Source organism: Lynx canadensis, chromosome C2 (genome assembly GCF_007474595.2).
Source record: "Lynx canadensis isolate LIC74 chromosome C2, mLynCan4.pri.v2, whole genome shotgun sequence".
Classification (NCBI taxonomy): Eukaryota; Metazoa; Chordata; class Mammalia; order Carnivora; family Felidae; genus Lynx; species Lynx canadensis.
In genome coordinates this window covers 94650446-94666954 of record NC_044311.2, presented here as the reverse complement: position 1 = coordinate 94666954, position 16509 = coordinate 94650446, and the positions used below count along the sequence as shown (strand labels likewise).

The 16509-nt window shown below is 37.5% G+C and overlaps 1 pseudogene; it reads right to left on the bottom strand.

Annotated features, from left to right (window-relative positions):
* Positions 1 to 3750: 3750 nt before the first annotated feature.
* Positions 3751 to 10249, bottom strand: LOC115522883 (annotated as a pseudogene).
* Between the last annotated feature and the right edge of the window lie 6260 nt (positions 10250 to 16509).

Here is a 16509-nt window from a genome sequence, read left to right as displayed (position 1 = left end):
TGTATAAAATGGGGAGAATAAAAGATCCTGAAAATGGAAGCTGATATCACAGTTGCCTGGGTTGGCAAAACAGATGATGTTGAGCACCTTGGCTCAAGTGAAAAGTGCTTAGGTCAGAGGAAACCCAGGAGAATGGTAATATAGAACAGATGGAAGTTTGAGCCACAAGGGCCCCTGGAGACTGTCTGATGTGGAACCCTCCCTTTATGAGTGGGAACCTGGTAACACAGTGGAAGGAGTCCACCCAAGGTCAGTAGCAGAGAGGAGACCAGGACCAGAGGTCTGGCCTAAGCCCACTGAGCCCTCCTGTGCCAACACATCATTGAGTCACCGAGGTAACACCTCAGGTTTCCTTTTAAGGAGTCACCTTTGTTCCAACATAGTGTTTTGGTTAAACACTCTGTGTATGCTGACATGGCTTGCCAGGTGCTGTCTGGCAAAGGACACAACAGAAGTGGCAATAAAAGGCCACAAGTCTCAGCCACACTGTCTTTACAGTAGGAACCCTGGGTCCCTTTGGACTTGACTGCCTCTACAGAACACAACTGGAAGCCTTCTGCTGGGGGACTTCCCAGGGATTCCCAATTGAATACATACGCCTGTGTACGGCCTTGTACCACAGGGGAGTGATGCAACAGAGGTACCACCACTTACTCGCAACCACATCAGACTCCGACTCCTCTTTGATTGCAAACTTCTAGGCAACCAGAGGTCTCTGATAAAGTATAACTTCCACCTCAGAACCAACATCTTACATTACACTGCAGGGTGAACAAGCCCTTTCAGCTGCCTCCTTGTTGTCTGCCTTAGATTTTAACCTTCCTTTCATCGTGTGTGTTTCTCTCACTCTAAAGGAGAAGCGAGTCAATGGAGAACACTGGGTCTTTATGGCTCTTAAAGAGGGTCTGCAGAGAGACCCTGGGATGCTAGCCTCTGACAGTTTTATTTCAGACCATGTAACCAGAAAGGCAAGTAGGAAGGGATGCTATTGTTAACATTTCAAAACAACATTCAGTATCACCTTCTGTTTTGACCTGTGCAAACTTCTCTTTCAAGAAATTATCCTTTGATTCTCAAACTCCTTTGCCCTTGTCTGAGAACAAAGAGGTCCCCCCCTCCATTTTTGGTGCACAAATTGCTTTAGTCATTTTCAGGTTATGAAGTGTGGGGGAAATTTTCATACAGAGAAAATACTTATGATTTCTTTTATGGATAATTCAAATATAGTTGAACCTTAGAACTTTAAGATGAAGAATGAAATTGTTATGAGTTTGGGGAAAAAAAAAACCTGAGCAATCAAAAACCAGTCGTCATGTATGCACAATAAAATTGAGTTTTAAATTGTGTAATCATACCTCTGAATAATATGGCAGGGATATTATTGTTTGTTTTGATATTGTGCTCTATTTTAAAATGTACATAGATATGCAAATAAAGTTAGATAACTCAATCAAGGCACAACTTTCCTTTTCTTTTTCCTTAATTTACCATCTTAGTTTCTTAAATCTAAAACACAAATTATATGCAAAAAAAATCAAAAGGAAATAATTGAAGTGTTGATGTTTCCTCTTAAAAAAATTAAAGATCTTTAAAATTTTCATTAGGACACAGTGAATTAACATTACAAGTAGGTAATATCATTAGTAAAAGAAAACATTTCTAAATTATGTGTCTCTGTTTAATTTTCCATCCTCTTCCAACAGTCCCCCTTCCCCATACCTCTGGCCTTTGTAAAATTACTCTTCTGGTCTGGAATGTCTTTCATCCCTCTTGTCTATCTGGCTAACTCATTCTATCCTTGAAACTCAGATCAGTTGCCATCTTATCTTTTCTCTATTACCCTTACTGGCTCAGCAAAGTGTCCTCTCTATTTCCATATTTTCATCTTGAAATAATTTTATTATATTATAATTTGTTTTTGTCTGACCCCTCAATTTGGTTAGGAACTCCTGGAGTTAAGAATTTTATATTCCTCACCTCTCTATCCCTAGCACCTACTATAATGCCCAGAACATAGAAAATCCTCAATATATATTTGTTTGTTTGGATTTACTTTGATATTTTCCCACTAATTAGTGATCTGATAGATTTGGTAAACTATTTGTGAACAAATACATTGTTCATCTGAAATAATAAAATCATGCTAAAATTATTCCTTTTTCAAAAGACCTTTAAGAGGAAGAAAGCTATATTGAACACTTCAGGTAGAATTCCGCATTCAGGTCCTTTTAAAACTTTTCACAATATAACTAGAAGTTATTGGGTGAACCATACGAAATTCCCATGGGTCAAAAAGAGTCAAATATTCATAATATTTTATAATTTCACCCAACATACACTTAGTCTCTCCAGTACCTTGGTTATCACCATGATTTTAAGCTGGCAAGGATGGGATTATGTTTCAATACCCAGGCCCTTTCCTGTCCCCATTCGTATTTTTTGAAAGCAGGTGGCTATGCTGTGCGTAGCTAAAGCACACGTGCTCCTCACTGTCGTGCATCAGAATGATGATTCAGAAGATTGGGAACGGGCTAAGTCAGGGCTCCCATCAGAGGGGATGTGACCCAGTCTGTTATGTTTATGGGCAGCTATGACTTCTTCAATGAGCAAGAATCCTTGTCAGATACATTCTTAGATCTCCAGATGAAGCTTCCAAGCAAGGAATATATGGCAGCTGATATTTCACTGGAGGAGATACCCACCATGTCTCTTTGCCCACCCTGAAGCAGACTCCTCATCCGCTTTCCTGACTTCCCTTCTCCAGACCCATCTTGCTTGTGCTGCATCAGGAGAGTCAGAGGCGATCTGGCTTCCATTTACCTCCACCATCACTTCTGCTGGCACAGGGGCTTTCCTCTTTGGTGTGTCCCACCTGTTTTAACTCTATTTCTTCCAGAAAAATGAATTAGTTCTTCCTGCTTCATGAAACTAATTATAGATGCATGAATAAAGACTTAATGGTAATATAGTTAGAGGGATTCAAATTCATAGCTGGTCAGAACAAAAGCCTCTTTTTTTTTTTTTTTTTTTTGCTAAGAAAAAGGGTGTTTTATTATATTGACTTGACCATAAATTATAATTATTTATAAAAGTTATACAGATGCAGGCTGATCATCTTTTAAAGTCCCAAAAAGTCAAATACAAATAAAGCACAGAAAATTAACTGAATTGAGAAAGGTTCTGACATAATTCTTTCACATGTTATGTGTAATCACAAGAAGAATCATTGCAATAATTATCCAAAGTAATATTAAAGGTAACAAAAGAGATGTTTGGTCTTACATGTAAATTCAAATGTATAGTATATCTAAATTAATGGATCAGAGTTGGAGGACATCTGCAATTTCTAACAGTAAAAAATAAGTTCGTTTGCAAATGCTGTCTTCTTCAATGAAACAAGAAAGCAGATCAAGGATAAAATGTTAGATAGTTTTACCAACCAGGCCACCTTTTGAGATAATTTTTCAGGGTAAATGATCTGCGTATGTAACTGAACTGTTTGTTATAACTCTAGAGCTAGTACTTTTATTTGCAGAGTCCATAAATCAAAATGTAGCAAATAATTATACACCAGGATTGGTAGGAACACCAAGTATTATTTCACAACTGGCACTATGTGTTTCTTCTTCTCTGACACAAGAGACACAGATCTAAGCTTGCTGTGTTTGAGACAATTCCTTTCTTTCACTGAGGAGCTTCTTTTATGACATGCTGTTCCTGAATCTGGCTGTAGATAGATTTTGGTAGATGTCAGTGACAAGCAATATGTTTTATATGAGGAGGATGTTGAAATTTCTCATACAATTTTCTGGTTATAATCTTTGGCTGCTTTTTCTCTGCCTTTCCCAATATTGTATGCAATGGTTCCTCCTCTCCATAGCCCGATCCATCCATTTTCCACTGCTTCACAGTTTTGTCATCACCAACAGTAAAAAAAAAAAAAAAAAAAAAAGAAGAAGAAGAAAAAGAAAAGAAGTCCCACAAAAGTATTTCTCATACAAAACCCTCATGTGCTTGTGTTGCCTGGATACATCTTCATTTAGTCAAGTTCCAAATTCTAACCTCTCCATCGCATACCCCAGAAAGGACAGTAGCCAGGCTCTTTGGATGCTTTCCCAGCAATTGGCTCTATCTCAGTGACCATCCAGGGAAGCAAGGAATGGTTTTGCAAATACACGTTCCAGTTTGGTAGTATTTGAAACTTGTAAGTATTTTTGTGGGACCTCATAAGGATGTAAGGTAGGATCATAGTTTCCTGGAACTTTTCACAAGCCCAGCGTGGTTTTGCAGATATAGTTGTCTGGGCTCTGGCTCAGCATCTTCACCTTCGTTTTGGCTCCTAGTTGTCCATGACTCCTCAAGCCTCCCCCCCAAGTTTGGATTACTGTTGCCTCCTTACACAAAAGCCCCTTTAAAACATTTAAGTTATACTACTAACTCTCTACCAGTAGTGGCGTGACTTATGTTCTCTTAGCATCATTTCTTTATTCACGATATGAGAGGAAAAGCAAAAAAGGTTGCTTTTCCTACAATCCAGGATTATAGTATCAAATGGGATCATGTATATGAATATGCTTTGTGAGTGCTTTAGCACCATGCAAATATAGAATATTAGTATTACGTGCATTATTATGGGAATCTTTCTACCCAACATTTTTACCAACAACTTGAACAAAGACATAAAAGCACAATTATAAGCTCTGCAGATGATAGACATATGGGAGGAATAGCTAATAAAAAAGAAAGGAGGATAGAATCAAAGTTCAAAGAAATCATGACAGATTGGAATGATGACTAAAACTACCAAAATGATATTTAATAGGAACAGATGTAAAATACACTTCAGTTAAAAAAAATCATGTCAGGGGAGACCTATGATGACATCAGTTTATATGAGCCACAGTTACATGGCTGGGAACTGAGGATAATTTTATGCTTCTCTAATAGGAATACTGTGTCCAGATTAAAGGAAGTAATATGCTATATGTGTCAGACCATTGCTTACATGTGTAGTATTTAAATATTGAAATAGGAGGAACTGAGCATCTGGGGAAAGCAACCAGAATTTTGAAAGCCTTTAAAACCATATCATATAAGAAGCAACTAACAACGATGGGGTTGTTTTGTTTGGAAAGAGATGCGTTAAGGGAGTCTACGAATGTTTTAAGGGCTTACACACAGCAAGGGTGTAAATATGCCTAATACACAGAGTAATTGGGAGATCTTAAAGAGATAACAAGGCATATACTAGATTCTCAATAAATGAGAGTCAAATCTAAATCCATTCTGCATGGCTCTAGTGAGAAGAGTATGAATCTATGCCTGGGAGAGTCAGTAAAGCTAAAACAAAAGGAATGAGTTTCTCATAGCTGGGAATATTCAAGGAAACTTTTATTGCTACCTAGAATGATTATAGAATATGCTGGAAGTTTTGTGTATATTGGTGTTGTCTTATCAGAGAATGTGCGTTAATCTACTTATAAACCTGCCTTCTAGCCACACACAAACCATGGCTAAGAAAAGATAATATACAAAATTCCATTACATTTTCAGGAAAAAAAGAAAGAGAGGCAATGTTATTGCCTCTTGCCACTGGAAAATCTTAGATACAGAGATCTTACGTAAACTAAATATTCAATAATATTGCAATTGCCCCTGCTAAGGCAGTGGTTTTCAAACACTAGCGTCTATCAGAATTACTCACAGGGCTTGCGAAAACACAGATGGCTGAGACTCACCCTCAGAGTATCTGAGTGAGTAGACTTGGATGTTTAATAAGCTCTCAGGCGATACTGATGAAGAATCACTGCTCAAAGTAAAAATGCCTTGTTCATAGCCCTTGCAACACAAGACAAATTTGCTACATTAAAAATATTTTTAGTGTTTATTTATTTTTGAGAGTGTTCATGAGAGACAGACAGACAGACAGACAGAGCATGAGTAGGGGAGGGGCAGAGAGAGAGAGAGAGAGAGGGAGACACAGAATCTGAAACAGGCTCCAGTCTCCGAGCTGTCAGCATGGACCTTGATGTGGGGCTCAAACTCATGAATTGCAAGATCATAACCTGAGCCAAAGTCAGATGCTCAACTGATTGAACCACCCAGGTGCCCCTATATTTGCCACATTTTTAAATGTATTACATGCTCCAACCATCTTCAGTTGACAATAAGGAGTCATAGCCTGATCAATCCACAAGCTATTCAGCAACCTACAATGTGCCTTGGCATGAAAAGACAAGTAGAAGAAATCAAGTTTCATCTCTCAAGAATTTGAACGAGTGCATGTTTACAAGACAGGAAATTCATATAAGAAAAAAACACATTAAAAAATCAACAGGTGGGGCGCCTGGGTGGCGCAGTCGGTTAAAGCGTCCGACTTCAGCCAGGTCACGATCTTGCAGTCCGTGAGTTCGAGCCCCGCGTCGGGCTCTGGGCTGATGGCTCAGAGCCTGGAGCCTGTTTCCGTTTCTGTGTCTCCCTCTCTCTCTGCCCCTCCCCTGTTCATGCTCTGTCTCTCTCTGTCCCAAAAATAAAAATTAAAAAAACGTTGAAAAAAAAAAATCAACAGGTATAAAAGGAGGAGTGAAAAGGTAACTGGATAATCAGAAAAGTAGAACATAGCAGTAAGTAGGAAGCAGCTGAGTTCGGTAATGGTAAAGCACTAAACACCCTTAAACTTCTGAAAATTCCTGGAACTCCTGGGATCTGGTTTCCTTACCCATTAACAAGGTGTATTTACTAAACTTTTGTACCTACTAAACTTCTTTCTGCTTTCTAATTATTTGACTTTCTTTTCTTTTTTTGACAGAGGGAGAGAGCATGAATGAGAGAGTGGGGGGGGCAGAGGGGAGAGAGAGCTAGACACAGAGAGAGAGAGTCTTAAGCAGGTTCCATACTCAGCACAGAGCCCAATGAGAGGCTTGATCCCATGACCCTGGGATCATGATCTGAGCCAAAATCAAGAGTCAGCCACTTAAACAACTGAGCCACCCAGATGCCCCTATTTGACTTTTTCTATGTTCTTCCACACTGGCTTATGATATACCTCACACTTACGGATAATTTTGAAAAGTGTTTACTCTGGTACTTGGAAGAACATTACCCTCCTGCTACCAAAGTTGCTGTTGAGAAGTCCATTGCCACATTGATTCCCTATATTTTGCTTGAGACTTAACATTTTAACTCTCTGGAAGTTTTGAGGGTCTTCTCTTTTCCTAGTGCTCTAATGACAATATGTTCTAGTATGGGCCTTTTAAAAATTACTGTCTGAGTGACTCTTGCGTTCTGGAAAATTGTGTCCTTTGTCACAAACTTTTGTTCTTTTGTTGTATTCTTTCTTTAAAAATGAATTGAAAGAGAAGGAAGACTTTCCAAAAAGAAGCTCACGCAGTTTTATAAGTCAAACAAGAGCGAAAAATCTATTTTCCATTTTTTTATCCCACTTAACAACTCTCCCCACCCCAAAAGAAGAAAGAAAAGCAGGAAAGTCTGAGGGGGTTTTGGTTTCTCTCCATTGTAATTGAGCTTGATTCTTCTGTTAAATTCTCAGCAGGGAAGCCACAGAATCCAGAGCAGCAAAGCTAGTGAGAAAATGAGTAGAGAATGGATGAAAGGACAGTGATGAGAATCAGAGAACAAAACAGAACAAAGCCATGTTGCAGCTGACCGTGCTGGACGCAGGGTTGCACACTCTACAAATACAGTTAATGGTGGTGGGAAGGAAATGGTATTTTAAACCCATCTGTAATCCCCCTCTATTTTCTGTCACTCTGGAAAAGCAGTGCTTACAATGGCCTTCTCTGTGCTTCCCACGTGGGATTTAGCCGCTGTTGTAACCTTTGTGTTTTCATTGTGAGGATAGAGAAGCATAATTCCACTATATGTAAGCCACTTTGTAAGGGGAAATACAACTGTCAGCTCAGGTGGCTTTAAGCTGCCAGAGCTTGGGGAATAAAACCAACTCATCTCTCTTCAAAATCCCCACATGAGGAGAGAAGCTGACAGATATTAGTTCTGTCTTCCTATAATAAACTCTCCCCATGCAATGCAATGGTCTCATTGGAGTCACACTGGAATCTACTGTGGAGGCTTAAGAACTACTGCCCTCTCCCTTCTCTCCAGAGATCATGACTTATTTGGCCCAGCGTTTTGGTCGGGACATAAAGATTTGCTAATGCTCCAGGTGATTCTAATGTGTAGCCAAAGTGGATAACTATTGCTATGAGGTTTCCTTTTTTGTTTTTTTAATGTTTATTTATTTATTTTGAGAGTGGACACAGAGAAAGGGAGAGAGAGAAGCCCACGCAGGCTCCATGCTGTTGGTGCAGAGCCCAATGCCAGGCTTGATCCCACAAACTGTGAGACCACGACCCTAGTGGAAATCAAGTCTGATGCTTAACCAACTGAGCCACTCAGGCACCTCTCTTTCTTTCCTTCCCTCCTTCCTTCTTCCTTCCTTCCTTCCTTTCCTGTCTTTCTCTTTTTCTTTTCTTTCTTTCTTTCTTTCTTTCTTTCTTTCTTTCTTTCTTTCTTTCTTTCTCTTTCTTTTCTTTCTTTCTTTCCTTCCTTCTTATTCTATCTTTGTTGTTGTTGTTGTTGCCTGACCAAAATAATGTTTTTCTTTCCTAGATACCTAAATCTAAATTTTGGTTCAGGCTTCTGCTCTTACCCATTTAGGAAATCGTGAGGAAAACTAACTCCGCCCAACTTAAGGGCTAAGCCTTCTTGACTTGTGTTAATTAACCCACTCCATCCCTCCATCCACAATCACTGGTCCTGAGATGAACAAGTAATACAAACAACCCAGTCAAGATGGATCTTGAAACACTTGCTTGGAAGTATTTGATAAGAACATTTTCTTTCTTCCTCAGGACATTGTGGCATGTGGTTGTGAAGCCAGGAACCACTACAGGCATTTTTCTTGATGAGAGAAGCAGCATAAAGATGTAATCATTACTTAGAAGGGGACACAGCCAGGGAAATTGCACAGAAACAGAGCCAGAGTCACGAGCTTATGGTCATCCCCAAGCCCGTTCTATTTCTGAGATTGCAGTTAGATAAGCCAGTAAAGGGCTTTTTTATTTAAGTCGACTGAAGTTGGGATATAGCAAAAGTACTCTAACAGATTTCCCCCCACGTGCTGTTTTTCTTCTTGACTCTCTTAAATCTGGGCCAAGTGTTATAGGAAGATGCGAAAACCATTCAGTATTTATAGGGGACTAAAGCAGTCTTGGTAGTAATTTTTTCATGATCACCTGCCTAGATTAAGGTAAAGCCTAATATATGCAAGATATCTTTTTTTATGGTTTGAAATGGAAGCACTAGCTTCTCACATCTATATAGAGTCAGCTATGTAATAACTGCAGGAAAAAAGGGGGAGCCTGGGTGGCTCAGTTGGTTAAGCATCTGACTTCAGCTTAGGCAATGACCTCACGGTTCATGAGTTTGAGCCCTGCATCAGATGAACTCGGGTCCCACTTGGGATGAGCCTGAGACCCGCTTCAGGTGAGCCCAGTTTCTCTCTCTCTCTCTCTCTCTCTCTCTCTCTCTCTCTCTCCCTCTCTGCCCATCGTAGGACTCTCTCTCTGCCCCTTGCTCATTTTGCACCCTCTCTCTTTCAAAAAAAAAAAAAACTGCAGGAAAGAGCCCTTATATCCCATATTGTTGCTTTCTCCCACAATAAGCAAGTTGCCTATTTGTTAGCAAATTGATAACTGTTGAGTGGATAATTCACAGGAACACTGTATTAGAAAGTGTAAGTCTGGTTAGGAAACAGTGGAAAGAAAGAAAGGAATGGTCCACGGCCTCAAGGAGTTTACTCTTTAATTGAGCAGTTCTCCACACATTTCATTTCCAGTCTGTAATTGTGGACTGCTTTCCCATTGGAAGAAAGGTCAGGGAGTCATGCCTAGATCTCACCTAATATCCTGACTGTGCCTTTAGAATGTTGAGTCAGAGCGCACCAATGGAGACACCAATGATCCATGATCCTTTCTAGACAGGAATCTTTTCACTGGATCCAACAAACCCATGACTTTGCCAGCCTGGAACTGAAATTAAAACCAGAATGGATACTGGAAACTTCCCTTAGTTTTTCCCTTTATATCACTTTTTCTAATTGTAGAAGCTAGCACTTTTCAAGTCACCAGACACAGTTCTCTTATATGTCATCATCTGGTGATGTTTCACTATATAAACTTTATCTCAAACTTACCTCTTTTAGCTGGGGATCAAATATTCCTTTTCGCATGCATAAGAAACTGAAATATTTATGATTCCACTAACTAATTTGACAAAGAAACCATAGTCTTCAAGGAATTCTGAATTTTTATTAAAAATAGACCCTTCCAATATTTTCCCTAGTTTCTTGTGGAATGAAATCATTTGGATTTTATACGCTGATTTCAGTCAAATTGGCAAAGAGGCAGAAGTCTGAAAGATATATTGAGTTTTCTTGCAGGCAGCCACCCATGAAGTTAAAATCCAGGGGAAATCAAATTTCTTTAGTTCAGTCATTTACCTCCAGTAATGACTTACTTTTTCACCAACCATAACATTTCTCTACCATTATAACGATTTAGAGAATTTTTGTGTATCAGATTATTTTCACTTCGACACAGTTTTCCCTGCTTCACTGCTGAACCAATCCAGTGCTCTGAGGTGCTGTCGGTTCACATGAAGGGACAATCTGCAGGCTCCACTGAGTAGGTGAAATGTTCCATCATGACTGGTTACACTCAAGTTATGAGTCTTTACCTCCAGCTCAAAGTAGCACTACATTTTCTCTTAACGCTTGTGAGTCACAGTCTAGAGACCTTAGTTTTTAGATTGTAGGGGTGAGTGTAAGAAGCAGGAATGAAGATTTTCAGAAAGCTAACTTTTCACATGTGAGTAATGCTGGAATAAGCTTAAAAATGCATATGCTATCCCCCAACCCAATCCTTTGCTGTTAGGCTCTATGACATCTCATAAGAGACTAATACTTAGGCTTTAGAACCACAATTCCTGGCGCAGGAAAGGAACCCAAACACCTCTTGCTAGGTTTTACAAAGACTTGTGGGGTTTTTTTTGTTTTTGTTTTCTTAACTCTGTTATTAAAAATATAATATATGCATGCATCTATTCAAGTGTGTAAAATGTGTGTTTTGCTGTTTAATAAACAGCTGTAAGCAACACTCATGGAAATATGATATAAGTCAGGTGAAAGAGTATTATCAACATTCCAGAACTCACACCTGTGTCTCCTCCTACCATTCCCTCTCCTTTGGGGTAAACATTATCTTGACACTGATTATAAGTAATTCCTTGTTTTCCTTTAGTTTTAGTTCCTGTTTATGTATCCCCAAACAAAATGCTTCAGTTTTGCCTGTTTTGAATGCTATATAAATGCAATTATGCTCGCATGTATTTTCTGTAACTTGCTATTTTCCATTCACTATTAAGATTGTAAGTTTCAGCCATATTGTTGCACATAGAACTAGCTCATTAATTTTCACTGCTGTATAACATTCTATGGTTTATTGATATGGTGATTCGTTCATCCATTTTACTACAAAAGGCCTCTTTTTGGTTTTTGGAAAATGTGAAAAATACTGCTTTGAATATTCTTGCATTTTATTTCTTTTGGATATAAACATACAGATTTATAAGGAATACTCTTAAAAGTGGAAAGACTGAGTCACAGAATATGCGGGTTTTTTTCAAGTTTACTAGTTTTCTTCCCCAACTACAAAAGTACTAGATAACATTATACAAGTTTGCAAAATGTGCTAATTTATATTCTTAATAAAAGGTAGTATAAAGTATTCCAACTTTATTATTTTGTTTATAATGCTGCTTTGTCTATTCCGGAAACTTGACATTTCAATATGAATGTAATATCAGTCTGCTCAAATATAAACCTACAAAAATTCCTGGGATTTTGATTGGTATTATATTGAAACTACACATCAATTTAAAGATAAATGACAGGGTAACAATATTGAGTCATGTAATCTACAAAGATGGCATCTTCATTCTTTTAAGGCTTCTTTAATTTCTCTCAATATTACCTATTTTTCAGTGTAAAGGCCTTGTACATATTTTCTCTTATCTCTAAATAATATTTTTGATGCTAGTGTAAATGGTATTTTCAGTATTTCAATTACTGATTGCTAGTACACAGAAAACCAATTGATTTTGTATGTTCATCTCATATCCTACAGACTTGCTAACCTCCTGTATTAGATTTATTGGCTTATTTGTTTTAAATTCCAGAAGATATTTTACACAAACCACTGTAGTTTTGTAAATGAAGATCATTTTACTACTTCTTTTCCAATAATGTTGTCATTTAGTCTTTTTCTTACCTTACTGGACTGACTGGGACCTCCTCCAGTGCAATGTTAAATAGCAGTGGTGGGAATGAATATCCTTACATTGCTCATGATCTTAAGAGACAATATTCATTTTCTTTTCACCATGAAGAATGATGTTAGCTGAAAGCTCTTCACAGACGACATTTATCAGATTAAAGATATCTCTTCCATTTCTTGTTTTCTGGGAAACTTCTATTAGTAAAGGCTGTTGGGTTTTGTCAAATGCTCTTCTCTATGTCTGTGGATCTATTCATTTCATTGTTGTTACTGTGTGTGTGTGTGTGTGTGGTCTGTTAATAAGGTAAATTACATAGATTTTTAAATGTTAAACCACTTTTGCATTCTTGAGAATATTCCAAATTGGTCATAACATATTTTCTTTTTTGCATACTGTTAGATATGATTTGCTAAAATTTTGTTGAACATATTTACATGTATGTTTATGAGGGATATTTTTCTGTAGTTTTCTTGTAATGTGTTGGTCTAATTTTGCTATCTGGATAATGCTGGTCTTGTAAAATGTGTTGGGAAGTTGTCTCTTTAATTTTCTGGAAGGATTTGTGTTTAGACATGTTTTATGGCTTGATATGTGTTAAATATTTATAAATGATCTGTGCATGATTGAAGTTAATGTACATTCTGCAGCTGATGAGTCAACTTTGTTAATTATGTTTTTCAAATTTTTCATATCCTCATATTTTTAAATGCTTTTCTATCAGCTCCTAAGAGAGGCAGGTTGAACTTTCTGACTTTGGAGATCTATCAATTTCTCATTGTATTTCTGTCAAATTTTGCTTTGAATAATTCGAGACTTCGCTAATATAAATTGCTATATCATTCTGCTCATTGAATCTTTAATCATTTTGAAGTAATTCTTTTTAATTCCACTAATTGTATTTGCCTTAAGTCTCTTTTGTTGCTTATTAATAGATTTATATCAACTTTTCTTTTATCAGGATTTAATAGCATGTTTTTCTTCCATCTAATGGCTTTCAACATTTTCTATAGCCATGTATTTTTTTTTTTTTTTTTTTTTATATGAAGTTTATTGACAAATTGGTTTCCATACAACACCCAGTGCTCATCCCAAAAGGTGCCCTCCTCAATACCCATCACCCACCCGCCCCTCCCTCCCACCCCCCATCAACCCTCAGTTTGTTCTCAGTTTTTAACAGTCTCTTATGCTTTGGCTCTCTCCCACTTTAACGTCCTTTTTTTTTTTTTTTTTTTTTTTTCCTTCCCCTCCCCCATGGGTTCCTGTTAAGTTTCTCAGGATCCACATAAGAGTGAAACCATATGGTATCTGTCTTTCTCTGTATGGTATAGCCATGTATTTTAAATACATTTCTTATAAACAGTATAGACTTTTTGTTCCCAGTTTATTTTTTTTAACTAGAGCATTTAGTCCATTTGTACTCAGCATAATTACTAATATATCTGGATTTGTTTCTACCATATTATTTTATACATTTTGTTTGTGGTCTCTGTTTTTATATCTTTTCTTTGTTATTTAAGATTATTGAATACTTTTAATAATGTTTTCACTCATTATTCGTATAAAATGTAGATCTTCTGTTTCCCCTCTCATAATATTTGAAATGATAACATGCATAGTTAACCTACTAGAGTTTGTAATTATTTATTATTTTACTTTCTTCTTTGAAAATATTAGGATGTCAGAACTTTCACCCCCATTAATGCCACTCATTCCAACTTATAAATTATGGTTCTATGATTTTTTTTGTTATCTGAAATTATAAAGTCATTTTTCTATTTATGTATTTACTACAACAGACATTATTGCTCTTGATTTATAGACTTGGTGTTCATTTACATTGCCCACTCATCTACCATTTTCTCTGATGCTCACTTTCCTTTGACCTAAAGATTATTTTCTGGATTTTTTCAATAACTGACAGTCTTTTGGTGATAAATTTTTCTAGTATTTATTTTAGTAAACATGTCTTTATTTCACCTTTTTTTTAATTGACGTTTTGTCAGGTATAGAAGTCTAGTCTTGCAGTTATCCATGACACTACATTATTTTTCTTTGTAGCACTTGAAATCTGTAACTGTATATTTATTTGTTCATTACCTGTATTCGAATTGGGTTACAGGGTCATAAGTTCTATGTGGGTAGGAACTATGCCCATTTTACATATCAATGGATATTTAAATCTAGTAGAATGGCTTGGAATATGGAAGTTAAACAATATAGCCTTGAGTGAATGAATAATAGAATGAATAAATTAATAAGCATAGTCCCTGAACTTGTGGTATTTACATCCTGGTAGAGGTCTATCGAAAATAGACAAAATATTGGTGATCTAATAATTCAAGGCTGATTGTCTGATTCCCGTCATTAAACTAACAAACAAACAAACAAACAAAAAACATGGACCTAGGAGGTTTTAATGTTGAAGTTTGGGCTAATTAATGGGGTGCTTGGGTGGCTCGGTTGGGTAAGCATCCAACTTCAGCTCTGGTCATGATCTCACAGTTCATAGGTTGCAGCTCAGTGTCAGGCTCTGTGCTGACAGCATGGAGTCTGGAACCTGCTTCGGATTCTGATTTTCCCTCTCTCTCCACCCCTCCCCCACTCGTACTCTGTCTCAGAGAGTCAAGAATAAACATTAAAAAAAAAAAGTTTGGGGACACCTGGGTGGCTCAGTTGATTAAGCATCTGGCTCTTGGTTTCAGCTCAGGTCATAATCTCATGGTTTGTAAGTTTGAGTCCCATATATAGATCCATGCTGACCATGCAGAGTCTGATTGGGATTCTTTCTCTCCCTCTCTCTCTGCACCCCCCCGCTCACTCTCTCTGTCATCCTCTCAAAAATAAAAAAAATAAACTTAATTTTTTTTAAAGTTTGGGCTAATTTCTGAACTTGACTAATATGCAGCTTTAGTGACTTTTATTATTCTTAAAGTTGTAGATGAAATTGGTCCTAAGGACTTAACAGTATAGGTTGAGTATAAATTTTTTCTTTGAATAGTTTGGGTTTTACTAATATATGTACCTTATTCCCTCCTCTTTCACCTTCCTTAGGGTATATTCATAGTTCTTAGGGAAAGAATGGCATGTCTCTAGATTTCCCCAGCAATGACCTTTTCAGTCTCAGGTGCATTTCTACGTGAAAATCAAGTTCATATGCATGATCCTTTGCCATATACCCATACAGCAGATCTAAGTAGTAGTGCTAGCCATTGTGTTACTAGTGCCCATTATGATATTCATTATGTATTGCTCTACTTCTGGCTCACTGGGGTAAATGGATGGGTAAAAGATAGAATAGCATCTTCAGGGTGCTAAGCATCTAAACAAGCTATGGAAAATGTGGTGAGCACACATGGAAGGGGTGGCTGGATTTGAAATTTTAAGCTTTGATGGCCTCTTTAATCTGTAACAATTCTAAAATATATATGTATAGATACTGACATAAACACATGACTTTTGCTAAGGCAAGAATTACATGACACCTACCATTTGAGTCTCACCCACCCCCGGAGTTACCTCCTTTTCTTGCTATTTGGCATCGCTGAATGTCTTTGAGTATATTTTTTCAACAGTCTTAAAATGTGCTAGGTGCTTTGCTATCTACTTGATGATAGAATATAAGTAATCCCTATCTTCAGGAAGTTCATGGTATAGTTGAGGAGGCAAAGAAGTAAAATAACCAATTATACCACAGTGAGAAGTTCCACAAATAGGGAAATGACAGACATCTAAGTGGAACTGTGACTATTTTATGTCTTGGTTAGATGTGACACTCCTTAGTGTTCAGTGAGAGAACCATTTTGCTCAACCCCAAGGGCGACAGTCATATTACCATGCAAGTGGTGTCCCCTGGATTGTTCAGTATATGCTCCATTCAACTCAGCTACTATAATGGCAGCCATGATTATTTTGAAAAGGCCAATTTGCCAGAAGACAGTGAAAGATTGCATCTGATTGAAATTATGGAGAGATGTTTCATTAGTAGGAAGTATAGGAAAAGTAGTCTTCCAGCTTTGGATGGATAGCTACTCTCATCAATAAGAGAATAACAGATGGAACACAGGGATTGCAAAGGCTTTTGTGGTGCTGTCAAATCAAGATATAAACTGGTATCATGGTGACTTAGTAGTCCGTTGAAGACAAGGTGGTGTGGAT